The sequence below is a fragment of the Rhinopithecus roxellana genome, chromosome 7, assembly GCF_007565055.1.
Source record: "Rhinopithecus roxellana isolate Shanxi Qingling chromosome 7, ASM756505v1, whole genome shotgun sequence".
NCBI classification, from domain to species: Eukaryota; Metazoa; Chordata; class Mammalia; order Primates; family Cercopithecidae; genus Rhinopithecus; species Rhinopithecus roxellana.
Window position 1 is genome coordinate 48,089,829 of NC_044555.1, and position 14,787 is coordinate 48,104,615.

General features: G+C 39.4%; 1 pseudogene; it reads right to left on the minus strand.

Moving 5' to 3' along the window:
• Positions 1-4,467: 4,467 nt before the first annotated feature.
• Positions 4,468-5,518, minus strand: LOC104666697 (annotated as a pseudogene).
• Between the last annotated feature and the right edge of the window lie 9,269 nt (positions 5,519-14,787).

The following is a 14,787-nucleotide window of genomic DNA, read 5'->3' on the forward strand; positions in this document are numbered from 1 at the left end:
CATAATTGGAAGTAAAGCACTCCTCAGCCAATGTAAAAGAACAGAAATTATAGTAAACTGTCTCTCAGACCACAGTGTAATCAAGCTAGAACTCAGGGCTAAGAAACTCAATCAAAACTGCTCAACTATATGGAAACTGAACAACCTGCTCCTGAATGACTACTGGGTGCATAATGAAATGAAGGCAGAGATAAAGATGTTCTTTGAAACCAATGAGAGCAAAGATACAACATAACAGAATCTCTGGGACACATTCAAAGCAGTGTGTAGAGGGAAATTTATAGCACTAAATGCCCACAAGAGAAAGCTGGAAAGATCTAAAATTGACACTCTAACATCACAATTAAAAGAACTAGAGAAGCAAGAGCAAATACCTCCAAAAGCTAGCAGAATGCAATAAATAACTAAGATCAGAGCAGAACTGAAGGAGATAGACACACAAAAAACCCTCCAAAAAATCAAGAAATCCAACAGCTGTTTTTTTCAAAAGATCAACAAAATTGACAGACCACTAGCAAGACTAATAAAGAAGAAAAGAGAGAAGAATCAAATAGACGCAATAAAAAAGGATAAAGGGGATATCACCACGGACCCCACAGAAATACAAACTACCACCAAATAATACTATAAACACCTCCACGCAAATCAACTAGAAAATCTAGAAGAAATGGATAATTCCTGGACACTTACACTCTTCCAAGACTAAACCAGGAAGAAGTTGAATCCCTGAATAGACCAATAGTAGGCCCTGAAATTGAGGCAATAATTAATAGCCTACCAAAGAAAAAAAGTCCACGACCAGATGGATTCACAGCTGAATTCTACCAGAGGTACAAGGAGGAGCTGGTACCATTCCTTCTGAAACTATTCCAATCAATAGAAAAAGAGGGAATCCTCCCTAACTCATTTTATGAGGCCAACATCATCCTGAAACCAAAGCCTGGCAGAGACACAACAAAAAAAGAGAATTTTAGACCAATATTCCTGATGAACATCGGTGCAAAAATCCTCAATAAAATACTGGCAAACCGGATTCAGCACCACATGAAGAAGCTTATCCACCATGATCAAGTGGGCTTCATCCCTGGGATGCAAGGCTGGTTCAACATTCGCAAATCAATAAATGTAATCCAGCATATAAACAGAACCAAAGACAAGAACCACATGGTTATCTCAATAGATGCAGAAAAGGCCTTTGACAAAACTCAACAGCCCTTCATGCTAAAAACGCTCAATAAATTCGGTATTGATGGAACATACCTCAAAATAATAAGAGCTATTTATAACAAACCCACATCCAATATCATACTGAATGGGCAAAAACTGGAAAAATTCCCTTTGAAGTATGGCACAAGACAGGGATACCCTCTCTCAGCACTCCTATTCAACATAGTGTTGGAAGTTCTGGCTAGGGCAATCAGGCAAGAGAAAGAAATAAAGGGTATTCAGTTAGGAAAAGAAGTCAAATTATCCTTGTTTGCAGATGACATGATTGTATATTTAGAAAACCCCATTGTCTCAGCCCAAAATCTCCTTAAGCTGATAAGCAACTTCAACAAAGTTTCAGGATACAAAATTAATGTGCAAAAATCACAAGCATTCTTATACACCAGTAACAGACAAGCAGAGAGCCAAATCAGGAATGAACTTCCATTCACAATTGCTTCAAAGAGAATAAAATACCTAGGAATCCAACTTACAAGGGATGTAAAGGACCTCTTCAAGGAGAACTACAAACCACTGCTCAGTGAAATCAAAGAGGACACAAACAAATGGAAGAACATACCGTGCTCATGGATAGGAAGAATCAATATCGTGAAAATGGCCATACTGCCCAAGGTTATTTATAGATTCAATGCCATCCCCATCAAGCTACCAATGAGTTTCTTCACAGAATTGGAAAAAACTGCTTTAAAGTTCATATGGAACCAAAAAAGAGCCCGCATTGCCAAGACAATCCTAAGTCAAAAGGACAAAGCTGGAGGCGTTACGCTACCTGACTTCAAACTATACTACAAGGCTACAGTAACCAAAACAGCATGGTACTGGTACCAAAACAGAGCTATAGACCAATGGAACAGAACAGAGTCCTCAGAAACAATACCACACACCTACAGCCATCTGATCTTTGACAAACCTGAGAAAAACAAGAAATGGGGAAAGGATTCCCGAGTTAATAAGTGGTGCTGGGAAAATTGGCTAGCCATAAGTAGAAAGCTGAAACTGAATCCTTTCCTTACTCCTTATAAGAAGATTAATTCAAGATGGATTAGAGACTTAAATGTTAGACCTAATATGATAAAAACCCTGAAAGAAAACCTAGGTAGTACCATTCAGGACATAGGCATGGGCAAGGACTTCATGTCTAAAACACCAAAAGCAACGGCAACACAAGCCAAAACTGATAAATGGGATCGAATTAAACTAAAGAGCTTCTGCACAGCAAAAGAAACTACCATCAGAGTGAACAGGCAACCTAGAGAATGGGAGAAAATTTTTGCAATCTACTCATCTGACAAAGGGCTGATATCCAGAACCTACAAAGAACTCAAACACATTTACAAGAAAAAACAAACAACCCCATCAAAAAGTTGGCAAAGGATATGAACAGACATTTCTCAAAAGAAGACATTCATACAGCCAACAGACACATGAAAAAATGCTCATGATCACTCGCCATCAGAGAAATGCAAATCAAAACCACAATGAGATACCATCTCACACCAGTTAGAATGGCAATCATTAAAAAGTCAGGAAACAACAGGTGCTGGAGAGGATGTGGAGAAATAGGAACACTTTTACACTGTTGGTGGGATTGTAAACTAGTTCAACCATTATGGGAAAGAGTACGGCAATTCCTCAAGGATCTAGAACTAGATATACCATATGACCCAGCCATCCCACTACTGGGTATATACCCAAAGGATCATAAATCATGCTGCTATAAAGACACATGCACACGTATGTTTATTGCGGCACTATTCACAATAGCAAAGACTTGGAATCAACCCAAATATCCATCAGTGGCAGACTGGATTAAGAAAATGTGGCACGTATACACCATGGAATACTATGCAGCCATAAAAAAGGATGAGTTTGCATCCTTTGTAGGGACATGGATGCAGGTGGAAACCATCATTCTTAGCAAACTATCACAAGAACAGAAAACCAAACACCGCATGTTCTCACTCATAGGTGGGAACTGAGCAACGAGATCACTTGGACTCTGGAAGGGGAAGATCACACACCAGGGCCTATCATGGTGAGGGGGCAGCGGGGAGGGATTGTATTTGGAGTTATACCTGATGTAAATGACGAGTTGATGGGTGCTGACGAGTTGATGGGTGCAGCACACCAACATGGCACAAGTATACATATGTAACAAGCCAGCACGTTATGCACATGTGTTCTAGAACTTGAAGTATAATAATAATAATAATAATAAAGAAAATAAGTTACAAAGATTATAGCAGAAATAAACAAGAGTGAGACCACAAAAACCATGCAAATTATTAACAAAAATTTTGTTCTTGGACATAATAATGAAATTTATAGACCACTAGCTAGATTAACCAAGAAGAAAGAGAAGATTCAAATAAATACGATAAGAAATAATAGAGGTCACAATAGATTCCATAGAAATACAGAAGATTATCAGAGACTACTATGAACATTGCTATGTGCACAAACTAAAAAATCTAGAGGAAATAAATAAATTTCTTGAAACATAAAACCTACCAATATTAACTAGGAAGAAATATAAAAAAGTAAATTCATTGAGATAGTGAATAGAAGGATTGTTACCAGAGGCTGGGAAGGGTAGGAAGGGGTTGGGGAGGATGTAGGGATGGTTAATGGGTTCAAAAAACATAGAAAGCATGAATAAAGCCTAGTATGTGATATTACAACAGGGGGGCTATAGACGATTATAATTGATATTGTTTGTATGTGTGTGCCTATCTAAATCTTACATTGAAATATAATCCCCAGTGCTGGAGGTGGGACCTGTTGAGAGGTAATTTAATCATGAGGGTGGATTTCTCATGAATGGTTTAGCAGTATTCCCCTTGGTACTTTTCTCATAATAGTGAGTGAATTCTCGTGATAGCTGGTCATTTTAAAATGTGTAGCACCTCTCCTCTCACTCTCTTGCTCCTGCTTTCACCACGTGATGTTACACCTCTCACCCTTTGCCTTCTGCCATGGTTAGAAGCTTGCTGAGGCCTCCTCAGAAGCAGATGATGCTGTGATTTCTGTACAACCTGCAGAATCATGAGCCAATTAAACCTTCTTGCTTTCCTTTTTTTTTTTTTTCAGAAGCACACTACAATAGTTAATTTTATTTGTTCAAGAACTCATTGCAAGCATTAAACCAAGCATAGGCTTTGACTCTGTGAGCCCAAATTCACATGTTGAAGATCAAAGCAAACTGTGATCCATGTAAATAGATGAAATCTAAAGGCTCAGAGTTAATCATATTGTAGTTTTTAAATTTCTACAGCCTAGAGATCAGTAGTCACAGGTCTTTTAGGTCCTTCTGGATGTCCCACAGGGTGTCTGTACTTTTCTTGAACTGAGCAACCTCATTATCCTTTAGCTTCTGGTTGATAATGCTGGTTAATCCCCGGGCATTGAGGATACACAGAAATCTGAGGAGGACTTCATTCTCGATGCCATACATCCCCTTTACCATTGTTGACATGGGATGAATCCTGGGTAGATTATTCATCACAGATTCAATAAGATCAGTCACACTTAATCCAATAGCCCAGTTGGTATATCCTTTTAGCTTGATGACTTCATGGGCACTTTCAACCACCATCTTATGCACTTCCTTCCAATTTTCACTATCATCATCAGTTCCTATTTCTGGATTCAATTCCTGGAGAGAAAAACCTGCCACATTCACTCCAATCCACACAGCCACATTTGAGTCGCTATGTTCCCCCAAAATCCATACATGGCAGCTGCTGGGATGAATGCCAAGGTTTTCAGCCATAAGGCAGTGAAATCTAGCAGAATCCGGATTACATCCACTTCCAATCACACTTTGGGTAATCCACTTATTTTCCAGGTAACATATATAAGAATGTCTACTAGGTTGGAAACCACTATTATGAGGCAATCAGGAGTGAACTTGACCATCTGAAGAATAATGAATTTGAAGACATTAACATTTTTCTGCACCAAATTGGGACGCCTCTCCCCCTCTTGCTGACGGACTCCTGCGGTTACGACTACAATCTTAGAACTGGCGGTCATAGAACAATCTTTATCTGCCACAATTTTAAGTGTCTGGAGAAATAAACTCCCATGCTGCAGATTGATCATTTCTCCTTTAAGCTTACCTTCCAAAACATCCACAAGAGCAAGTTCATCAGCCAGAGAACTTTCCCAGAATGCAGATAGCACATGCCATACCAACTAGTCCAAAACTCACTGCAGTGATCTTATTGTTTTGGACTGTTGCCTCTTCTTCCGCAACTGGTGCAATGAGTTTTTCCTTAAGAGTTGCCATTTTGCACAGAGAGAAAAGGCTCTGGAGACCACTGTAACAGTCGTGTGGAGGAGACAATGTCAGCTGTGTCAAAACTTTCTTTCTTCATAAATTACCCAGTCTTAGGTATTTCTTTATAACCATGTGAGAACAGCCTAACACAATAATTCAGTTGCACAGTTTAGAATAACTAAAAAGAGTTATAATTGGATTGTTTGTAAAACAAAAGATATATACTTCAGGGAATGGATACTCCATTTTATATGATGTGATTATTATGCATTGTGTGCCTGTATCAAAACATCTAATTTACTTCACTGATATATACACCTACTATGTACTCACAAAAATTAAAATTAAAACTAAAACAGCATTGTACTAGTACAAAAATAGACACACAGGTCACTGGAACAGATTAGAAAATCCTGAAATAAAGCCATGCATCTATGACCAACTGACTTTCAACAAAACCAGCATAAATAATCAATGAAGAAAGAACTCCTTTTTCACTAATTGGTGTTGAATGAATTGGCCAGCCATATGCAGAAGAATAAATCTGGACCTTCACCTGTCATGATACACAAAAATTAACTAAAAATGGATTAAAGACCTAAATGTAAAGCCTGAAACTATAAAAATTCTAGAAGAAAATCAAGAAGAAACTCTTCTGGTCATGGATTTAGGAAAATAATTTATAAATAAGACCTCAAAAGTGAATACAAAAAAACCCAAATAGACAAAAGGGACCAAATTAAACTAAGAAGCTTCTGCAGAGCAATAGAAATATTCAACAGAGTAAACAGACAACCTACAAAATGGGAGAAAATATTTGTAAATTAATCTTTTGACAAAAATAATCTTAAAGGAACTCAAACAACTCAACAAGAAAAAACAACTTCATTAAAAAGTGGACAAAGAACAAGAATGAGCATTTTTTTAAAAAGAAGACATACAAGCAGCTCAGAAACATGAAATAATGCACATCAGTAATAATCAGATAAATGCAAATTAAAACCACAATGAGAAACTAGTTTATATTAGTCAGAATTATTATTATTAAAAAATCAAAAACAGTAGATGTTGGCATGGATGTGGAGAAACACAGATGTTTATGCACTGTTGCTGGGAATGTAAGCACAAGCCTCGTGTAAAACAGTATGAAAATATTTCACAGAACTGAAAGTAGAACTACTATTCTACCCAGCAATCTAACTGCTATCTACCCAAAGGCAAATAAACTATTGTATAAAAAAGAAATCTGCAATCATATGTTTATTCATAGTAGCAAAGTCATGAGATTAACCTCATTGTCCTCACTGGTTGATTGAATAAATATAATGTGGTACACATACACAATGGAATACTATGCAGCCATAAAAAGAATAAAATATTGTTCTTTGCCGGAATATGGATGGGGCTGGAGGCCATTGTCCTAAATGAAATAACTCAGGAACAGAAAATCAAACACCGCAGGTTCTCACTTATTAGTTGGAGTTAAACAATGGGTACGCATAGGCACAAAGATGAATGTTATGAACACTGGGGGCTCCAAACAAGGAGAGGGGGAGGGGAATGTGAGTGTTGTAAAAATATCTCTTGGCTACAATGTTCACTATTTGAATGATGGGTACACCAGAAGCTCAAACCTTACCATTATGCACTACATTCATGTAAGAAACCTACACATGTACCCCTTGAAAATAAAGTTAAAATGCATATTCTATTTTGGTTGTGCATAAAATGAGTGAAAAATATGAGAAAATAGGATAAATGTTTTATTTCTAGTGTGTTTCCCTCCACCAAAAATGATGAATGATAACAAGTGTTGTCAAGGATGTGGAAAACAGGGTACACTTGTACCTAATTGGTAAAAATGTAAACTAGTAAAACCATTTTAAAAATTGTATGGAGCTTCCTCAGAAAGATAAAAATAGAATTATCATATGATCCAGCAATCGCACCCCCTGGTATTTACTCCAAAGGTATGAAATCTGTATGTTAAAAAGAAGTCTGCATTTTCATGTTCATTGCAGCACTGTTCGTAATAGCCAAGTTATAGAATCAACCTTAGTGTTTATCAACATGAATGTTGGCATGGATGTGGAGAAACAGGGATGCTTATGTACTGTTGGTGGGAATGAAGAAAGATATGAAGATGAATGAAGAAGGATAATGTGGTGTATATAGGCATGTTTTATTTAATCCCACTTCACAGTTATTGCCTTTTTTTTTTTTTTCAAATTGAAGGTTTGTAGCAATCCTGCATCAACCAAGATTATCGGTGCCATTTTTCCAACCACATGTGTTCACACAATGTTTGTGTCATATTTTGGTAATTCTCACAATATTTTAAGTCTTTTCATTTTATTATATTTGTCATGGTGATCTGTGATCTTACTATTGAAATTGTTTTGAGAGGTTAATTATGCCCATATAAGACAGTGACCTTAATAAATATACAGGTGTATTTTGACTGATCTACTTACTGGCTATTCCCCTATCTCTGTCCCTCTCCTCAGGGCTCCTCATTTCCCGAGACACAACAATATTAAAATTAGATTAATTAATAAGCCTACAATGACCTCTAAGAGTGCAAGACAAAGGAAGAGTTACACATCTCTTAATTTAAATCAAAAGGTAGAAGAAATTAAGTTTTGTTAGTAATAAATGTCAAAACATAAGATAGGTCAAAAGCTAGGCCTCTAGCACCAAGCAGCCGTTCTGTGAATGCAAAGGAATAGTTCCAGAAGCAAATTTAAAATGCTACTCCAGAGGGGCGGAGCAAGATGGCCGAATAGGAACAGCTCCAGTCTCCAACTCCCAGCGCGAGCAACACAGAAGACCGGTGATTTCTGCATTTTTAACTGAGGTACCGGGGTCATCTCACTAGGGAGTGCTGGACAATCGGTGCTGGTCAGCTGCTGCAGCCTGACCAGCGAGAGCTGAAGCAGGGCGAGGCATCGCCTCACCTGGAAGTGCAAGGGGGAAGGGAAACCGTTTTCCTAGCCAGGGGAACTGAGACACACAACACCTGGAAAATCGGGTAATTCCCACCCCAATACGGCGCTTTAAGCAAAGAGGCACACCAGGAAAATATATCCCACACCTGGCCGGGAGGGTCCCATACCCACAGAGCCTCCCTCACTGCTAACACAGCAGTCTGCGGTGATCTATCGGCAAGGCAGCAGCGAGGCTGGGGGAGGGGCGCCCGCCATTGCTGAGGCTTAAGTAGGTAACCAAAGCCGCTGGGAAGCTCGAATTGGGTGGAGCTCACAGCAGCGCAAGGAAGACAGCCTGTCTCTGTAGACTCCACCTCTGGGGACAGCGCACAGCTGAAGGCCAACAGGGGAAACAGCGGGGGCCGGTGCAGACGCGAACGACTCTGTCTGACAGCTTTGGGGAGAGCTGTGGATCTCCCAACGCGGAGGTTGAGATCTGAGAACGGACAGACTGCCTGCTCAAGTGGGTCCCTGACCCCTGAGTAGCCTAGCTGGGAGAAATCCCCCACTAGGGGCAGTCTGACACCCCACACCTCACAGGGTGGAGTACACCCCTGAGAGGAAACTTCCAAAGGAAGAATCAGACAGGTACACTCACTGTTCAGCAATATTCTATCTTCGGCAACCTCTGCTGCTGATACCCAGGCAAACAGGGTCTGGAGTGGACCTCAAGCAATCTCCAACAGACTAACAGACAGTCCTTCTGACTGTCAGAAGGAAAACTATCAAAGAGGAAGGACACCTATACCAAAACCCCATCAGTACATCACCATCATCAAAGACCAGAGACAGATAAAACCACAAAGATGGGGAAGAAGCAGGGCAGAAAAGCTGGAAATTCAAAATATAAGAGCGCATCTCCCCCTGCAAAGGAGCGCAGCCCATCGCCAGCAACGGATCAAAGCTGGTCAGAGAATGACTTGGACGAGAGGAGAGAAGAAGGCTTCAGTCCATCAAACTTCTCAGAGCTAAAGGAGGAATTACGTACCGAGTGCAAAGAAACTAAAAATCTTGAAAAAAGAGTGGAAGAATTGACAGCTAGACTAATTAATGCAGAGAAGATCATAAACGAAATGACAGAGATGAAAACCATGACACGAGAAATACGTGACAAATGCACAAGCTTCAGTAACCGACTCCATCAACTGGAAGAAAGAGTATCAGCGATGGAAGATCAAATGAATGAAATGAAGCGAGAAGAGAAACCAAAAGAAAAAAGAAGAAAAAGAAATGAACAAAGCCTGCAAGAAGTATGGGATTACGTAAAAAGACCAAATCTACGTCTGATTGGGGTGCCTGAAAGTGAGGGGGAAAATGGAACCAAGTTGGAAAACACTCTTCAGGATATCATCCAGGAGAACTTCCCCAACCTAGTAGGGCAGGCCAACATTCAAATTCAGGAAATACAGAGAACGCCACAAAGATACTCCTCCAGAAGAGCAACTCCAAGACACATAATTGCCAGATTCACCAAAGTGGAAATGAAGGAAACAATCTTAAGGGCAGCCAGAGAGAAAGGTCGGGTTACCCACAAAGGGAAGCCCATCAGACTAACAGCAGATCTCTCGGCAGAAACTCTACAAGCCAGAAGAGAGTGGGGGCCAATATTCAACGTTCTTAAAGAAAAGAATTTTAAACCCAGAATTTCATATCCAGCCAAACTAAGTTTCATAAGTGAAGGAGAAATAAAATCCTTTACAGATAAGCAAATGCTTAGAGATTTTGTCACCACCAGGCCTGCCTTACAAGAGACCATGAAGGAAGCCATAAACATGGAAAGGAACAACCGGTACCAGCCATTGCAAAAACATGCCAAAATGTAAAGACCATCGAGGCTAGGAAGAAACTGCATCAAATAACGAGCAAAATAACCAGTTAATATCATAATGGCAGGATCAAGTTCACACATAACAATATTAACCTTAAATGTCAATGGACTAAATGCTCCAATTAAAAGACACAGACTGGCAAACTGGATAAAGAGGCAAGACCCATCAGTCTGCTGTACTCAGGAGACCCATCTCACATGCAGAGACATACATAGGCTCAAAATAAAGGGATGGAGGAAGATCTACCAAGCAAATGGAGATCAAAAAAAAGCATGGGTTGCAATCCTTGTCTCTGATAAAACAGACTTTAAACCATCAAAGATTAAAAGAGACAAAGAAGGCCATTACATAATGGTAAAGGGATCAATTCAACAGGAAGAGCTAACTCTCGTAAATATATATGCACCCAATACAGGAGCACCCAGATTCATAAAGCAAGTCCTTAGAGACTTACAAAGAGACTTAGACTCCCATACAATAATAATGGGAGACTTCAACACTCCGCTGTCAACGTTAGACAGATCAACGAGACAGAAAGTTAACAAGGATATCCAGGAATTGAACTCATCTCTGCACCAAGCGGACCTAATAGACATCTATAGAACTCTCCACCCCAAATCAACAGAATATACATTCTTCTCAGCACCACATCAAACTTATTCCAAAATTGACCACATAATTGGAAGTAAAGCACTCCTCAGCAAATGTAAAAGAACAGAAATTATAACAAACTGTCTCTCAGACCACATTGCAATCAAACTAGAACTCAGGACTAAGAAACTCAATCAAAACCGCTCAACTACATGGAAACTGAACAACCTGCTCCTGAATGACTACTGGGTACATAATGAAATGAAAGCGGAAATAAAGATGTTCTTTGAAACCAATGAGAACAAAGATACAACATACCAGAATCTCTGGGACACATTTAAGCAGTGTGTAGAGGGAAATTTATAGCACTAAATGCCCACAAGAGAAAGCAGGAAAGATCTAAAATTGACACTCTAACATCACAATTAAAAGAACTAGAGAGGCAAGAGCAAACACATTCAAAAGCTAGCAGAAGGCAAGAAATAACTAAGATCATAGCTGAACTGAAGGAGATAGAGACACAAAAAACCCTCCAAAAAATCAATGAATCCAGGAGTTGGTTTTTTGAAAAGATCAACAAAATTGACAGACCGCTAGCAAGGCTAATAAAGAAGAAAAGAGAGAGGAATCAAGTAGATGCAATAAAAAATGATAAAGGGGATATCACCACTGACCCCTCAGAAATACAAACTACCGTCAGAGAATACTATAAACGCCTCTACGCAAATCAACTAGAAAATCTAGAAGAAATGGATAATTTCCTGGCCACTTACACTCTCCCAAGGCTAAACCAGGAAGAAGTTGAATCCCTGAATACACCAATAGCAGGCTCTGAAATTGAGGCAACAATTAATAGCCTACCCACCAAAAAAAGTCCAGGACCAGATGGATTCACAGCTGAATTCTACCAGAGGTACAAGGAGGAGCTGGTACCATTCCTTCTGAAACTGTTCCAATCAATAGAAAAAGAGGGAATCCTCCCTAACTCATTTTATGAGGCCAACATCATCCTGATACCAAAGCCTGGCAGAGACACAACAAAAAAAGAGAATTTTAGACCAATATCCCTGATGAACATCGATGCAAAAATTCTCAATAAAATACTGGCAAACCGGATTCAGCAGCACATCAAAAAGCTTATCCACCACGATCAAGTGGGCTTCATCCCTGGGATGCAAGGCTGGTTCAACATTCGCAAATCAATAAACGTAATCCAGCATATAAACAGAACCAAAGACAAGAACCACATGATTGTCTCAATAGATGCAGAAAAGGCTTTTGACAAAATTCAACAGCCCTTCATGCTAAAAACGCTCAAGAAATTCGGTATTGATGGAACGTACCTCAAAATAATAAGAGCTATTTATGACAAACCCACAGCTAATATCATTCTGAATGGGCAAAAACTGGAAAAATTCCCTTTGGAAACTGGCAGAAGACAGGGATGCCCTCTCTCACCACTCCTATTCAACATAGTGTTGGAAGTTCTGGCTAGGGCAATCAGGCAAGAGAAAGAAATCAAGGGTATCCAGTTAGGAAAAGAAGAAGTCAAATTGTCCCTGTTTGCAGATGACATGATTGTATATTTAGAAAACCCCATTGTCTCAGCCCAAAATCTCCTTAAGCTGATAAGAAACTTCAGCAAAGTCTCAGGATACAAAATTAATGTGCAAAAATCACAAGCATTCTTATACACCAGTAACAGACAAGCAGAGAGCCAAATCAGGAATGAACTTCCATTCACAATTGCTTCAAAGAGAATAAAATACCTAGGAATCCAGCTTACAAGGGATGTAAAGGACCTCTTCAAGGAGAACTACAAACCACTGCTCAGTGAAATCAAAGAGGACACAAACAAATGGAAGAACATACCATGCTCATGGATAGGAAGAATCAATATCGTGAAAATGGCCATACTCCCCAAGGTTATTTATAGATTCAATGCCATCCCCATCAAGCTACCAATGAGTTTCTTCACAGGATTGGAAAAAACTGCTTTAAAGTTCATATGGAACCAAAAAAGACCCTGCATTGCCAACACAATCCTAAGTCAAAAGGATAAAGCTGGAGGCGTCACGCTACCTGACTTCAAACTATACTACAAGGCTACAGTAACCAAAACAGCATGGTACTGGTACCAAAACAGAGCTATAGACCAATGGAGCAGAACAGAGTCCTTAGAAATAATACCGCACATCTACAGCCATCTGATCTTTGGCAAACCTGAGAGAAACAAGAAATGGGGAAAGGATTCCCTATTTAATAAATGGTGCTGGGAAAATTGGCTAGCCATAAGTAGAAAGCTGAAACTGGATCCTTTCCTTAACCCTTATATGAAGATTAATTCAAGATGGATTAGAGACTTAAATGTTAGACCTAATATCATAAAAACCCTAGAAGAAAATCTAGGTAGTACCATTCAGGACATAGGCATGGGCAAGGACTTCATGTCTAAAACACCAAAAGCAACGGCAGCAAAAGCAAAAATTGACAAATGGGATCTCATTAAACTAAAGAGCTTTTGCACAGCAAAAGAAACTACCATCAGAGTGAACAGGCAACCTACAGAATGGGGGAAAATTTTTGCAACCTACTCATCTGACAAAGGGCTAATATCCAGAATCTACAAATAACTCAAACAAATATACGAGAAAAAAACAAACAACCCCATCAAAAAGTGGGGAAAGGATATGAACAGACATTTCTCAAAAGAAGATATTCATACAGCCAACAGACACATGAAAAAATGCTCATCATCACTCGTATCAGAGAAATGCAAATCAAAACCACAATGAGATACCATCTCACACCAGTTAGAATGGCAATCATTAAGAAGTCAGGAAACAACAGGTGTTGGAGAGGATGTGGAGAAATAGGAACACTTTTACACTGTTGGTGGGATTGTAAACTAGTTCAACCATTATGGAGAACAGTATGGCAATTCCTCAAGGATCTAGAACTAGATGTACCATATGACCCAGCCATCCCACTACTGGGTATATACCCAAAGGATTATAAATTATTCTACTACAAAGAGACATGCACACGTATGTTTATTGCGGCACTATTCACAATAGCAAAGATTTGGAATCAACCCAAATGTCCATCTGTGACAGACTGGATTAAGAAAATGTGGCCCCTATACACCATGGAATGCTATGCAGCCATAAAAAAGGATGAGTTTGCGTCCTTTGTAGGGACATGGATGCAGCTGGAAACCATCATTCTTAGCAAACTATCACAAGAAGAGAAAACCAAACACCGCATGTTCTCACTCATAGGTGGGAACTGAACAATGAGATCACTTGGACTCGGGAAGGGGAACATCACGCACTGGGGCCTATTATGGGGAGGGGGGAGGAGGGAGGGATTGCATTGGGGATTTATGCATGATATAAATGATGAATTGATGGGTGCTGACGAGTTGATGGGTGCAGCACACCAACATGGCATAAGTTTACATATGTAACAAACCTGCACGTTATGCACATGTGCCCTAGAACTTAAAGTACAATTAAAAAAAAAATGTGGCACATATAAAAAAAAAATGCTACTCCAGTGAACACATGAATGAAAAGAAAGCAAAACAGCTTTATTGCTGATGTGGACAAAGTTTTAGTGGTCTGGATAGAAAATCAAATCAGTTCCTACACTCTTTCAAGCTAAAACCTAATCCTAACAATGCCCTGACTCACTTAAATTCTATGAAGGCAGAGATAGGGGAAGAAACTGAAGAAGAAAACTTTGAATCTAGCAGAGACTGGTTCATAAAGTTGAAGGAAAGAGACCATCTCCACAACATAGAAAGATATGTGAACTAGCAAATATTGATGTAAAAGTTGCAGCAAATTATTTTGAAGATTTAGCTAAG